This window comes from Balaenoptera physalus, assembly GCF_965194825.1.
Source record: "Balaenoptera physalus genome assembly, chromosome: 15".
NCBI classification, from domain to species: Eukaryota; Metazoa; Chordata; class Mammalia; order Artiodactyla; family Balaenopteridae; genus Balaenoptera; species Balaenoptera physalus.
The window spans coordinates 33,629,663-33,644,792 of record NC_138894.1 but is presented as its reverse complement, the minus strand read 5'-3'; the positions used below and the strand labels follow the sequence as shown (position 1 = coordinate 33,644,792).

The 15,130-nt window shown below is 44.7% G+C and overlaps 2 long non-coding RNA genes and 1 pseudogene across 10 annotated transcripts in view; 1 reads left to right on the top strand and 2 right to left on the bottom strand.

Moving 5' to 3' along the window:
* The window catches only part of LOC309643390, a 2,123,356-nt gene that overhangs the window by 1,160,249 nt on the left and 947,977 nt on the right, over positions 1 to 15,130 (top strand). The gene's annotated exons all lie outside the window — the stretch shown is intronic.
* On the bottom strand, positions 5,416 to 13,171 carry LOC309643910. Its single transcript, XR_014254152.1, has 2 exons — positions 13,106 to 13,171; positions 5,416 to 7,394 (listed from the first exon to the last, which is right to left on the bottom strand). It is a non-coding gene; the product is annotated as an uncharacterized lncRNA (long non-coding RNA).
* On the bottom strand, positions 9,494 to 12,990 carry LOC309643467 (heterogeneous nuclear ribonucleoprotein A3 pseudogene; annotated as a pseudogene). Its single transcript, XR_014268621.1, has 3 exons — positions 12,973 to 12,990; positions 10,677 to 11,504; positions 9,494 to 10,419 (listed from the first exon to the last, which is right to left on the bottom strand). The product of XR_014268621.1 is annotated as a heterogeneous nuclear ribonucleoprotein A3 pseudogene (transcript).

The window sequence follows — 15,130 nt, the reverse complement described above, 5'->3', positions numbered from 1 at the left end:
GGTGTTCTTGAGTGGGACATCACAGGAAGCACTGAAAAGAATTCCTCTTCACTCGGAGACTTTACTCTGGCACTCACTGACCGGCACCCAGCTGCTTCCTCCATGTTTATGGCAGCCCAGTATGATAAAACTTCAGACGCCAATAACATGGTCCCTCTATATCCATCACTTTCTGCCAGGCTTGCTCAGGGAGCACCATCTCAGATTCCAAATCAGGGGCATAGCCGCCTGTCACTTCCCTACCAGGAAGGAAGCCAGGTATATTACTATAACCAAGGCACACTGGGGTCTTCACTGTATGGAGAACTTGGCTCCTGCCCGCAATCCTATGGCTCCGCGTCATACACAGGAAGTAGGGCCTCTGCGCAACCAGAAATGGGAATGGGACTGAAGGAGATTCAGCCCACAAATATCCGACCACCAGCTTCCACCTCTGCAATCTGCCACCCTGTGTCTGCTCAACGCATCACAGAAACAAGTTTTCAAGGTGAGTATACAAACGGCAGAGAAAGTTGAAGAATGAGGTCGGCATTCACAAACGGGGTCAAATCGACAGCTGGGAAGGGGTGTAGAGACAGGTAGAATTTAGATCCTGAGCCTTTAATAACCACTACCTTCTCTCAGTGCTCTCTGTTTTTAGACTCTATGTAAGAACAGCTAGGGCTTCCCTGGTGGCGCCTGCCAATGCAGGGGACACGGCTTCGAGCCCCGGTCTGCGAAGATCCCACATGCCGTGCAGCAACTAAGCGCATGTGCCACAACGACTGAGCCTGCATTCCAGAGCCCGTGACCCGCAACTACCGAAGCCCACGCGCCTACAGCCCATGCTCCGCAACAAGAGAGGCCACCGCGATGAGAAGCCCGCACACCGCAACCAAGAGTAGACCCCGCTAGCCGCAACTAGAGAAAGCCCGTGCACACCAATGAGGACCCAGTGCAGCCAAAAAAATAAATACGTAGAATAAATAAGTTCAATCAATCAATCAATCAATAAACGTAAATTAAAAAAAAAAAAAAAACAAAAAAACAGAACACCTAATGCAGGTGGGAAGGTGGGAGGGACACTGTAAAGGTCATCTATGCTACATGTACAAGAACCCCGAGAGCACACCAATAGGTACCACATTTTTCACTGCTGTAGCCGAGCATTCCCCCTGTACTACCACACTGTAGCACTCCCTTCCCTCGTCTACTGCTACAGTCTCTTTGGAAGGTGTTTCAGCACTCTTGTTATGAGAGTGCCAGTTGAACTGTCCTCACTTCCGTCATTTATACCAGGATTTAAGACCTTGTGGTCCGAGATCCTGTCCAGAGAGCAAGCAGGCTAAGACTCTGTCTTTGTTTCTATATTTCATCAGAAAGGGCTCTACCCCCTCTCCTAGTTCATGGTGTGAAGTGTTCTTAGCCTCTCGGGAAAGTGGGGAGAATTCAAAGGACTCTCTATGAGAATGCTAGGCTTTGTAAAACATTTCAGTTGTTTAAAAAGAAGACTCATTTTGTATTGGACTTACAACAGTCCTATGAGATACAAAGAGAGCCAAGGATCAGTGACATGAAATGATCACCAGTAAGAATTACAACAGTCACCGCTTACCTCGTAGCATAGGGCACACTGTCCATGATCCTTAAGAAGAGTTAGTAGAAATGCCTTGCCCATCTTGCCCCTGAACCCCTTGAAAGGTACACGACTGCTGTGTTGGTGTTTAGGGGGAGCATCTCACTTACCCGGGACTGACTTCAACCTTGATTCCTCTGTAGTGATGGAGACTTCCCCGCTGATGAAAAATTCCCTGGGATTGCAACCTCCAAGCCAGACCGCTTTCCTATGGAATGACAGAGAACTTCAGAGAACTTGTCAAGATGAAACACCAGTCAGTCTGCGGGAGAAAGGGAAGAAGAGAACGATGGAAATCGTTTCTGGGAAACTATTTTTACATTATGTTTTGTTTGTTCCTGGTAAATAAACTGAAATCTTCTTAACATTCAAACAAAATCTAAACCACTAAATTCAACAACACAGGAGTATAACTTTTGAAAAAAATTTCTTTGGCTGCGCAGCATGTGGGATCTTAGCTCCCCAACCAGGGATTGAACCCACGCCTGCTGCATTGGAAGCGCAGAGTCTTCACCACTGGACCACCAGGGAAGTCCCAGGAATAGAACTTTTAAAGGAGAAGGTATAAACCCCTGGGTTATATGAACTGGAGATTTTTAGTAAGAAGTCAATAGATCTTTTGTTAGGCACATTTTATGTTAGGCTGTCTCCCTGCACAGGACGCAGGCGCCTTGAAAATGGAAATCACATCCCTCTATAGTACGTCCCTCTTCTTTCTGCTTTGCAGTTTGCTGCTCCACTTGTTCAACCCCACCTAGTAATAACCTATACTTCCCTTGTTCCTGTTTTCCCATCTGGAAAACAGACAAAAGGCAACCAAACAACGCAAAGGTCTCAACAAATAAGGGATACCCAAAACCAGAGATGGCCAGAACTTCTGTATCCCTCATGAAACCTAGCCCGGTGTTCAATACTTAGGTATCATTAATACATGCGTGTTGACTGAAACAGTTGAAACGCAATTCTTCCACTTCCCAGTTTAGTTTTAGTCCTCATACAAAACCTGATCATCAAATTCCTTAATGCTAGGAATCACAGTGAAAAATAATTTCTCAACTGACTTCTGTCAGATGAGTGAGAACTAAGGTTAATTCAGTGTATCTGAAGCATAGAAAGTGAGGGCAAACGTGGCACAAGATGGGGCTAGAGAAGCAGAGAGGATTCTAGAGCACGCAGAGTCTTAAAGGCCACCAGTGTGTGTTTTCTATTCTCAAAACAATGTTTGTGAGCGATGTTTATGAGCAATGTTCCAACTTGCTTTGAAGGTTTCTTGTGTGAAGAATGGATTGGAGGGAAACAAGATATATGGACACTAGTTAGGACCTAATCGCAACAGACAGGCAAGTTCAGTATTAGGATGTTGAGGAAGAGCTGACAGATTCCAGAGAAATTCAGGAGATAAACTGAAGCGGGCTTAATGGGGTATGAGATGGAGGAAAGGAAGGTCTTAGGGAATTAAAGGATTTACTGCACACATGAGCAGAGTCTCAACATTAATCATTTGAACGTACAGAGGTAGATCTCCCACATGACACCGGTTAGGAAGCAACGGTACGCCCTTTAGAATTCCTAGAGACAACACAAATCAACTGTTTCGATGGAAAATTCGGCGGGACCGGTGCGTTTTTTCACTCCAACTTAGTTCCAAATTCCTATTACTCACATTTTCTGTGCCAAAACAACACAGCTGGAGGAACTGAAGGGGATTCCGTTTTGGTAATTGAGGAGTGTCCCCAACACTGACAGTCCCATCTTAAAAAGCACTCCCTCTGCATTTTACCCGAGGAGCAATGGCCAGAGCCTCCCTTTGAAAACGATGGGGAGAAATCAGAACATAACACACTGTCCCTTTCAGCTACTGTGAACTGAGCCGCGAGACGACCAATACGCCCTGACACAGCGCGGACGGGCCAGCGCGCGGCGGCAACAGGGACAGGAGACAGCACAAGAGACGAAGTCCAGGCCCAGGGGCCAAGGCCTATTACCTTTCCGGCATGTGCAAAACATAAAACAGAAGCAATATTGTAACAAATTCATTAAAGACTTAAGAAAAAAAAAAAAATCACATGCTAAAGTGCATACTCTAAAAACTATACTATATTGCTTCTATAAAACAAGCACTAAACGTCAGATACAGAAAAAACCCTTTTCGTGTCCTCACACCTAGGTCAAAATTACAAAGAGTTAATTCAGGAGACAGAAAGAGAAGGAATAAATCTGAATGAATCTGAGTCAGAACACAGTGCTATAGTATAACCTTAGGCACATTCCACAATACCCATGCCTAAACATGGCAAATTCCACAATACCCATGCCTCAACCTCCCTATCTATAAAGGAGTTAACCACACCAGCGCTAACCATTACTTGCCTCCTGGTAGCTTGTGAGTGTTAATATTACTTGTAAAAAAAAAAAAAAAAATTATTTTGTAATAAATACACAGATCATCAGTTGAAAGAAACAAGGAAAACTACAGCGTTATTATTATTGTCTTGTTACTAGAGCTAAACACCAGAAATCAACATAAAGAAGTTATGTACACCAAGAATGTAGGGTTTGAATATGTACTTTGAAAGGCAATCATATAATTAGTTGTTTTACCTCTGATTGCTTTTCCTTTTTTTTTTTTTTTTTTAATTTAAAAAAGCAATACAGGGACTTCCCTGGTGGTTCAGTGGTAAAGAATCCGCCCTGCAATGCAGGGGACGCGGGTTCGATTCCCGGTCGGGGAACTAAGATCCCACACGCCGCGGGGCAACTAAGCCCTCGCGCCAAACTACTGAGCTCGCACACCTCAATGAGGTAGCCCACGTGCAGCAAACTACAGAGCCCACGCGCTCTGGAGCCTGCACGCCACAACTACAGAGCCCACGTGCCACAACTAGAGAGAGAAAACCCGCACGCCACAACTAGAGAGAAGCTCTCATGCTGCAACGAAGAGCCCGTGCGCCGCAATGACAAAAAAGATCCCACATGCCTTAACGAAGGTCCCGCGTGCCGCAACTAAGACCCAATACAGCCAATCAACCAATCAATCAATCAATCAATCAATCAAGTGGGGCAGGGGGAGCAATACAGGAATTTCCCTGGCAGTCCAGTGGTTAAGACTCCAAGCTCCCAATGCAGGGGGCACGGGCTCGATCCCTGATTGGGGAACCAAGATCCCACATGTGGCACAGCGTAGCCAAAAAAAAAAAAAAAAAAAAAAAAAGCAACACATACCATACGGCATTTACCCCAGAGAACGCATGTTCGCACAAAAAAAGGTACACAAATGTCCACAGCATCTCTCTCAGTAATAGTCAAGAAATGGGAAAAAACTCAGATGTTCTTCAATGGGCAAGTGATTAAACAAACTGAAGTATAGCCAAACCATGGAATACTACTCAGCAATTAAAAAGAAAGCGGCACTGGGACCTCTCTGGTGTTCCAGCGGTTAAGACTCTGCACTCTCAATGCAGGGGGCCCAGGTTCCATCCCTGGTCAGGGAACTAGATCCCGCATGCTGCAACTATATACCCGCACAGCCAAATAAATAAATAAATATATATTTTTTTTTTTTTTTAAAAAAAGGAGCACTATTGATTCATGCAATTTGGATGACTCTCCAGGGAATTACATTGATTGAAAAAGGCCAATCCAAAAGGTTACATACTGGGAATTCCCTGGCGGGCCAGTGTTTAGCACTCAGCACTTTCACTACCTGGGCTGGGTTCAATCCTTGGTCGGGGAACTAAGATCGCATAACCGGCAGCGCAGCCAAAAACAAACTTTTTTTTAATTAAGAAAAAAAAAAAAGGTTACACACTATATGATTTTATTCACATAGCATTCTTTTTTTTTAATTAATTAGTTAATTTATTTTATTTTTGGCTGCGTTGGGTCTTCGTTGCTGCGTGTGGGCTTTCTCTAGTTGCGGCGAGCGGGGGCTACTCTTTGTTGCAGTGCGCGGGCTTCTCGCTGCGGTGGCTTCTCTTGTTGCAGAGCACGGGCTCTAGGCACGCGGGCTTCAGTAGTTGTGGCACGTGGGCTCAGTAGTTGTGGCTCCCGGGCTCTAGAGCGCAGGCTCAGTCATTGTGGCGCATGGGCTTAGTTGCTCCGCGGCATGTGGGATCTTCCCGGACAAGGGATCAAACCCATGTCCCCTGCAATGGCAGGCAGATTCTTAACCGCTGCGCCACCAGGGAAGTCCCACATAACATTCTTGAAATGACAGGTTGCCAGGGACAGATAGGGCCGGGGGACTGGGAGATGGGCCATCTTCCCCAGGGGCTATTTTCCCTTGATCATCTGCACAAAAACTTTAGTGCAACTTTATCCACTGCACTATCAGATCATTATGATTTGGTGGGGAGTGGGGGAGCAGCAGTGGCTATAAAATGGCATCAGGAGAGATCCTGTGGGATGGAAATGTTCTGTATCTTGACTGTGTCAATGGCAATACCCAGGTTGTGACAGTATACTATGGTTCTGTAAGATGTTACCATTGGGGAAAACTGGGTAAAGGACACACAGGACCTATCTCACTATTATTTCTTACAACTGCATGTAAACCTACAATAATCTGTAAACAAAAAGCTTAATCAGAAATGAAGGCAACACATGCCTCTTGTAACAAGTAAAACAATAGCCTGTGGTCAATCTCTTTCTCTACCCGTCCCATTCCCTCCCTCTTGAGATAACCATGCAAACTCACTGCCCATACAAACAGGCATGCATTTAATACTTTCTGTTTACTGTATCAAAATGGGATCATACATACTACATTATTACCCTGCAGCCTACCTTCTTCACCCATCATCCCTATATCATAGAGACCTTAAAAAAAAAAAACTATTTTAAGTGCCAAGCAGGATGGCAGGTATAGAAAATTTTCTGACTAGGGCAAATCTGACAAATGTTTACCGTGCTAATGTGCCATAGCTCAGCCAGGTGCACTCAGTGAGAGCATAATATACAAGTAGCATTCTAAAGAGATCTGCAAAAAATGCAAGGTCTTCAGCAGCTCTTCGAGGATCCCATCCCCCTCTCTGCCTCCTCCATGGAACCATCCCATGGAGGTTTAACAGTTTAACTCCATTTGCCCCCTCCTGCTGTTTGTGCTTTTGTTGTATACTTCTGTTCTACATCTCCACAAGACATTATTATTGTCATTTATTTACAAAACAACATATAAATATAAAGGTGTATGTACCTGGGTATATGTACATATATATATTAAACACACACACAGACTTTAAGTGCTCTTTGCTCTTTCCTGCAGTTCTGTTCTTTTTTTTTGGGGGGGGGGGCAAGTTTTTATATTGGTAAAGTTCTGTACTACTAGAAATATAAGATTTGAAAAGAAAAATGAGACTTGAGGATTATCTGTGGAGCTTATCCTCATTCTCCTGCTGACGCATTATGTGTTTATAATTTGAGAACTGCAGATAAATACAAACTGGTCTTCTCCATACTTGCTCACTAAGGAATTCCTCATTTCTAGGAAACGTCTATTTCAAGGAAAGGAAACAAACAAAAACACCTAGTGCACTAGATGATTAAAAGGTACACATTTTATAGCCTGAGTTCGAGAAAAAAATTACCCAAGAAACGGCCTTTTTCCCTAGGAGCCAGCTTCTACTAGGGGAGTCTAGGGTTCTCTAGGCAAAGAAAAAAAACTTGCCAGTTTAAACAGAATAACAGAAACGTTCAGCCAATCAAATATACAGAACTCATCACTTGCAGTGAGGAATGAAAGGCCTGTATCAACAGAAAAAATAAATGGCACAGGCAACGTCTGGAACAGAAAACAAACAGGAGGTACTTTAAAAAGCCAAAATTGCAAAGACAGATTAACAGGGTATGAAATTACACGCCGGGCAATGCACCTGTTAAAGGAAAAGAGGCGCACACCAAGTCTGAAGTCTTAAGAATTCGGTGTTTAACATTACTTCTGCATGCTGCCCAGCAGGAAACTCGGGTCCTGGCTTAATCCACAACGCACACTTCATTTAAGGAGGTGAACTGCTTGGTCTGACTCAGTTTCTTATTCTGTAAAATGAATGCAACACAGCTGTCGTGAGTCGCCAAAGAATTCTGCACAAACGCTTTGTAACTCCAAAGTGCTGTGCAAATCAGAGCAGCCCTTCTCTCCTTCACATTCGTTTGACTTGGAATTTCAGAAGTTTAGCTGAAAATATAGACGACTCGGAAGCAAGGGACTGAGAGTGACCCACACAGGTGGACAGAAATGCAAAAACTGGAGCACCTCATACAAACCACAAGAGAACACGTTCACGTGCACACGTTATCAGTAACAGAAAACGCCACCGGTAGCAACCGTAAACCACTGAGAGGACCAGCAACGACATGTGTCCAAATCCAGCCGGCAGCACAGCCTCGTCGGCGGCAGTGCCTTAAACACAGCTCCCCGCACTCCGCGGCCTAACAAGATCCACTTTTTCCAAAAAGTTTAGCAACTTGCCAAGTACACTGGCATAGTTCACCTTTTTTAATTGCTAAGCAAACATGCAGGAGAGTTGAGACAATCAAGGGAATGTTCAGCCTTCCTCAAAAATAAGATCCAGGAAATTCACGTTTTGCTTGAACAGTTTCATGTCTAAAACTGATCACAAACCTCTGTTTGATGTTGTTTTCTCGCTGCTGGCCAATGAGCCCGGGAAAGACAACGAATTCTTTCAAACAGGGAGGGCTCTCTGCACTCTTCAGCTAAACCAGCGAGGCTTTACCACCGTCACGTTTAAAATAATGAGGAGGACGCCTCGATGGAGTTTACCGGGCTGCGCTAATCACGAGGGGCCTCGGGCGCCCAGGGCGGGCCCCAGCGCCGGTGGCCGCGGGACCGGACGCCCTCCCCGGGACCCCCCCAGGACCCCCTCCCCGGGACGCGGCCGCGGGACAGGACGCCCCCCAGAACCCCTGACCGGGACGCAGCTGCGGGACAGGACGCCCCCCAGAACCCCTGCCCGGGACGCGGCTGCGAGACAGGACGCCCCCCAGGACCCCTGCCCGGGACGCGGCCGCGGGACACGAAGCTCCCCCCTCCCCAGGAACCCCTCCCCAGAGCGCGGGCCTCGCCGCCGTCACGCGGCACCCGCCGCGCTCACCGCGGGCCGGGAAACCCCTCAGGCCGACTGACCCCCGCCCGCCGCCCAGCCTCCCTCCGGCCCGCGCCGCCCGCCGCGCCTACCGCGTTCTTCTGCATCATCTTGTCCATCTTCTGGGCAATGCGGACCACCTCGTCCTCCATGGCCCCGGCAGGCCTGCCCCGCGCCGGGCCGCGGGGGACGGGAAACGAGCGGAGCTGGCGGGGCGGCGGGTAAGCCCAGGCGTCGGCGAGGGCCCTCAGCAGGCCTGACCGAGGCGCTTCCTCACTCACGGCGACGGCGACGGCGGCGGCGGCGGCGCTCCTCACCCGCAGGCAGCGCCAATCCAGCTCACAGCTCGCGGGGGCGGCGCTCCTCCCCCGCAGGCAGCGCCAATCCAGCTCCCAGCTCGCGGCGGCGGCGGCGGCGCTCCTCCCCCGCAGGCAGCGCCAATCGAGCTCCCAGCTCGCGGCGGCGGCGGCGGCGCTCCTCCCCCGCAGGCAGCGCCAATCGAGCTCCCAGCTCGCGGCGGCGGCGCTCCACCCCGCAGGCAGCGCCAATCGAGCTCCCAGCTCGCGGCGGCGGCGGCGGCGGCGCTGCTCCCCCGCAGGCAGCGCCAACTGAGCTCCCAGCTCGCGGCGGCGGCGGCGCTCCTCCCCCGCAGGCAGCGCCAATCCAGCTCCCAGCTCGCGGCGGCGGCGCTCCTCCCCCGCAGGCAGCGCCAATCAAGCTCCCAGCTCGCGGCGGCGCTCCTCCCCCGCAGGCAGCGCCAATCGAGCTCCCAGCTCTGTTCTTTTTTTTTTTTTTTTTTGAATTTTGAGATTTTTCATTTGAAGTAAGTCTTAATGCTATTAAATTCACAAATATGCTAATTTAAATACCCAAGTCTATTATCTAAGACACACATTGCAAACACAAATATCTATTCTCTCCACATGTCAGAGCCCATTCATTTCATGGTTTGGAAATGGGGAGAATAGATCCCCTTAAACTGCAAGTCAGCAGGTGTTTCTTTACAGTTAACTTCAGCAAAATTCATACAAAATATTAATTAACAATGATCTTCTTGTTAACTCACAAGGAAACACCTTCAAAGCTGCATTTTGTTAAAGTTTCTGTACTAAAATGTAGAAAAACTGAACTACACAAATATTGAAAAGTTAAAAATTCCTTAATTTTTTATTCCTGGTACCACTACCACAATTTACAGGGCAATATACCTGATGTAATGAAAAGAAAAAGAAAAAGACAAAGCTACAACAGATAAAAGACCTCAGGAATGTACATCTAATTGACACTCCATTGCATTAATCAATAGCTGCACTTTTTGCAAACTGTGGCTAGGACAGTCCTGAGCAAGAAGGGTTTCCTGTTTAAGCTGCAGTAACTTTTCTGACTATGGATCATCGTTCCTTCTGTGGCAGATTTTTACAGTTCCTCTAATGCATTCGGGACGACTGTCTCAAAGTAACCTGCAGCTTTCCTGACACCTCCTCGCTCTCTCTCCTGCCAAGAACTGTAGCCCTTTTCTTCTGAGTTTTGAGAACCTTCTGCTACCATATCCACCACTTCCACCACCAGATCCATAACCACCACCATAGGGACTTCCCGAGCTTCTTCCACCAAAACTGCCTCCCTTCATGGGTCCATCATTTGATTGCTGTTGTCCACTATAATTTCCAAAATCATTATAGCTCCCACCACCACCATAGTTACCTCCAAAATTTCCTCCTTCATTGTAACCATCATATCCTCCACCACCGCCACCATATCCCCCATCTTGGTTTCCATATCCTGGTCCACCACCACCATAGCCTCCTCTACTACTGTAACCAGGACCACCGCCATAGTTACCACCGTCGCCTCCAAATCCGTTCTATCCACCATCACCTCCTCCATAACTACCTCTGCTGCCACCACCTCCACCACCATAGCCTCCTCTTCCACCAAGTTTCCACCACGGCCAAAGTTACCTCCACCACCTCCAAAGTTTCCTCCACGACCCATAAAGTTGCCAGATCCACCTCCACGACCTCTTTGTGATCCAGCAGATTGCGTTTCTTCTTTAGGAAGGGCCTTTTTCACTTCACAATTATGCCCATTAATAGTGTGGTATTTCTGAACAACAATTTTATCAACTGTATCATGATCATCAAAAGTTACAAAAGCAAATCCTCTCTTTTTTCCACTCTGCCTGTCTTCCATAACTTCTATGGTTTCAATCTCGCCATGCTTTTCAAAGTAGTCTCTCAAATTACATTCTTCTGTATCTTCTTTAATACCACCAACAAAAATTTTCTTCACTGTTAGATGGGCACCAGGCTTTACAGATCCTCTCTAGAACCAGCTCTCTTTGGTTCCACTACACGCCCATCAACCTTGTGTGGTCGAGCACACATTGCTGCATCCACCTCTTCAACCCAAGAGTAAGTCACAAAACCAAAGCCCCTGGAACGTTTTGTTTGGGGGTCTCTTATCACCACACAATCTGTAAGTGTGCCCCATTCCTCAAAATGTTCTCTTAAGCTATCGTCTGTAGTTTCAAAGCTCAGACCACCAATAAACAGTTTTCTCAACTGTTCTGGTTCCTTTGGATCATGGCCCTCCTCCCCACCCCCCCCCCCCGGCGGCGGCGGCGGCGGCGGCGGCGGCGGCGGCGACGGCGACGGCCGGAGTCGGGCTGGGGGCGACCGGGCGGCGGTTTTACCTCCGTTTTGAGACCGGACTCGCCTCTTCCAACTCGAGTTCAATATGGGACGGAGAGGCCAGCTCTGTTCTATGTTGGGCCATTTTACTTCAGCCTAAAAAAATTTCTTCTAGTATTCCCTAAGGTCTGCTGGGGATCAGTTTTCTTATTTTTCATTTATCTGTATTTGATTTTTTAAAATTGATTCCAATTTTCTGTTGAGATTCTCCATATTTTAATCTATTAATCCCCATCTTTTACTCTCAATATAGTCATTTTAAAGTTCTGTGCTAACTCCAGAATCTGAATTCCCTCTAAATCAATTTTTCTTGTTTTGTTTTTTTTTTTTTTTTTTTTGGTCTTAATTTTTAGTCACTTTTTCCTGCTTCAGGAATTTCATAATTTTTGATTGTGTGCTGGACATGGTGAATAAAAAATTCATAGAGACTGAAGATGCTATTACTTTGAACCAGAGAAGATTTACCCCTTTCTCTGTTAATCAGAGTGGCTGATCATTTCAGCCATTTCAGGAATTTTACTAGGTCAGAACTGGGTTGGAGCTTTACTTGTCTCATCCTACCTATGATTTTTCCTGATTTGTGGCCTCCCTGGATTTTTGCTGTGAGCCTGACAGGTCTTTGATTCTTCAATAAATACAGTCAGTTATTGACTTCAGTCTTTCAGATGTTTGAATTCAGCTCTTTAGGCTCTCAGTTCTCACAGCTTCAGAGTATGGCAAATGTAAGGAGAGACCAGCTATGTATTTGTTGCCGTTACACTTTCTCAATGAAAATTTGTCTCATAAACACTGAAACATTGCAGATGATTTCACTTTTTCTGACTCAGCCCCCTTCTTGGGGATGGCACTTCTGGGTTTTTACTGTGAGTCTGGTAGGTCTCTGATTCCTCACTTTGGAAAGTTCTCTCCCTCAGGCATTAGGTATTTAAGCTTCCTGCTTTCTATAGGTTCAAAAACTGGCAAATGTCTTGAAGAGGAGACCTAATGATTGTCACAGGCCCCTTTATCTAGCGGGATTTGGTTTGTTCGTGCCATGACTGTGCAGGAAATTTCACTCTGCTTTCTTGGCTCAGTCCCCCATCATCCTGTACCACCCTGACACTAAGGAAATGTCCTGTGGGGGAAATCGGCTTGACATTCTGCTAGATTTCACTCCATCATGCCAGCAAATGAGTTCATCAAAAGGTATGGTGATTTCTCTTTTCCAGTGGAGTATGTCTCCCTACACCAAACCCCTGCTCCAAATCTCTAAATGTCCCTCTCTAGCATACTAGTTGATATTGTTTCTTGATTGCTTCCTTAGCTCGATGATCCTTTATTCAAGTTTGTTTGCTCGTTGCAGCAGGAGTGATGGCCTGTGCCTACCTAGTGCAGGCATATTATTATGGAGATATGGCTTTGGTCCCAGACACCACAATAAGGAGAATATCATAAGAAAGCAAGTCACACGAGTTGTTTGGTTTCCCAGTGCATGTAAAAGTTATGTTTATGCTATACTGTAGTCTATTAAGTGTGCAATAGCATTATGTCTAAAAAAAGTACATATCTTAATTTGAAAGCAGACTTTAAGAATGCTACCCATCATCTGAGCCTTCAGCAAGCTGTAATCTTTTTGCAATAGTAACATCAAAGATCACTGATCACAGATCATGTAACAAGTATAATAGTGAAAAAGTTTGAAATATTGTGAGACTTACCAAAACATGACATAGAGACACGAAGTGAGCAAATGCTGTTGGAAAAAATGGCACCACCAGTAGAGCTGCTTGACACAGGGTTGCCACAAACCTTCAATTTGTTACAAAAAAAAAAAAAAAAAAAAAGCATTATCTGCAAGGTACAATAAAGTGAAGTGCAATAAAGTGAGGTATGCCTATACATCCTGCCTCAAAGTAGAAATCCTATTTAGATCACCTTTAATTTCTCTCTATGATATATTAATAGTTTTCTGTTCAGGGTTCTTACATTTTTTATTACACTTATTATTAGGTATATGATGTTTTGATGATAATGTAGATGGCATATTTTTTAGTTTTTAATTTTATAACTTTTCAGACACAGAAAAATGTTAGTGGAATTTTTTAATGTTTGGTCTCTTATCTGGCAACTCTTCTAAAAACTAACTGATATTCTAATAAGTTATCTGTAGATGGTTTTGGATTTTCTGTATCCTTAATTATATCAAATATGGAAAGTGACAGTATTATTTCTTCCTTTCTTAGCCTTATATTTCTGATTTCTTTTTCCTGCCTTACTGCTAATGCCATTTAATACTTTTACTAACAGGTTGAATAGAAAAGGTAAGAGTTGGCATTCTTATTTTGTTCCTAATCTTACAGTGGACATTCTCCACATTTCACTATAAATAGGATGGTGGCTCTAAAGTTTTTTGTAGTTTCCCTTTGCTATGAGTTTTTAATCATACATAATTATTGAATTTTATCAAATGCTTTATCTGACTATACTGATATGATCATATACATTTTCTCCTTTATTTTATTCATGTGGTGCATGACATTTATTGATATTTGAATGTTAACTCACCTTGCATTTCTGGAGTAAAACAACTTGGTAGGAATTCACACACACACACACACATTCACTCACTCACACACTCTACATTTGATTGTCTAACATTTTGTGTATGATTTTTGCTTCTGTATACATAAAGGAGATGGGCCTATTTTCTTTTCTCATAATTGTCCTTTTAATTAGTGAATAGTATATAGAGGGTAGAGATTTAAAAGACCTTTTAAAAGGTCTTCTTCTTCTGTGATATAATACAATACAGTATTACTCCATTTTTTAAAAATGACCTTTTTTATTTTCAAATAGTTTCAAATCTGCAGAAAAGATACAAACAGAGTTCCCTTTACCTCTCTCCCAGTTTTTCCTATTGCTAACATCTTATACTACCATACTATATTTTTCAAAATTAAAAAGCCAACATTTATACATTACTATTAACTAAACTTAAGACTTTTTTTGGATTTCACCAGTTTTCCTGTTAATGACCTTTTTCTGTTCTAGGACCCAATCCAGTATATCACATTCCACTTAGTTAGTTGTCATGTCTCCTTAGTCTTCTCTGGTCTATGACAGTTCCTCATTCCTTCCTTGTTTTTTATGATTTTGACAGTCTTGAGGAATATTTGTCTGATATTTTGTAGAATTGTCCTCAGTCTGGGTTTGGCTGATGTTTTTCTCATGATTAGACTGGAGTTATAGGTTTTGACAAAGAATACCACAGAAGCGAAGTAACCGTCTCATCACATCATAACAGAGAGTATGTAGTGTCTCCGTGACATCACTGGTGATGTGAAACATCATCACTTGCATAACATGGTGTTTGCTTGGTTTCTCCACTGTAAAGTTACTTTTTCTCCCATTTTATACTCTCTTTGGAATTCAATCATTAAGGCCAGCCCAGGACTGGACTTAAGGGGAAGATTAAGCTTCACCTCCACCTCCTTGGGGAGGAGATGGATGCCGGCGGGGGGGGGGGGGGGGGGTGGCGGGGGGGAGGTTACCTACATATGGAATTCTTCTGTTGGCAAGATTTGTCTTCTCCCTCCCTCCTATTATTTATTTATTTATACACTCATTTATTTACTCCATTATGTTTTAATATGGATTCTTTATCATCTATATACATAATTACAACCTTAAAAACCTCTGGTTCCCCCACTGACATATAAACTCTTTGAGGAAAGGCTCTGTTT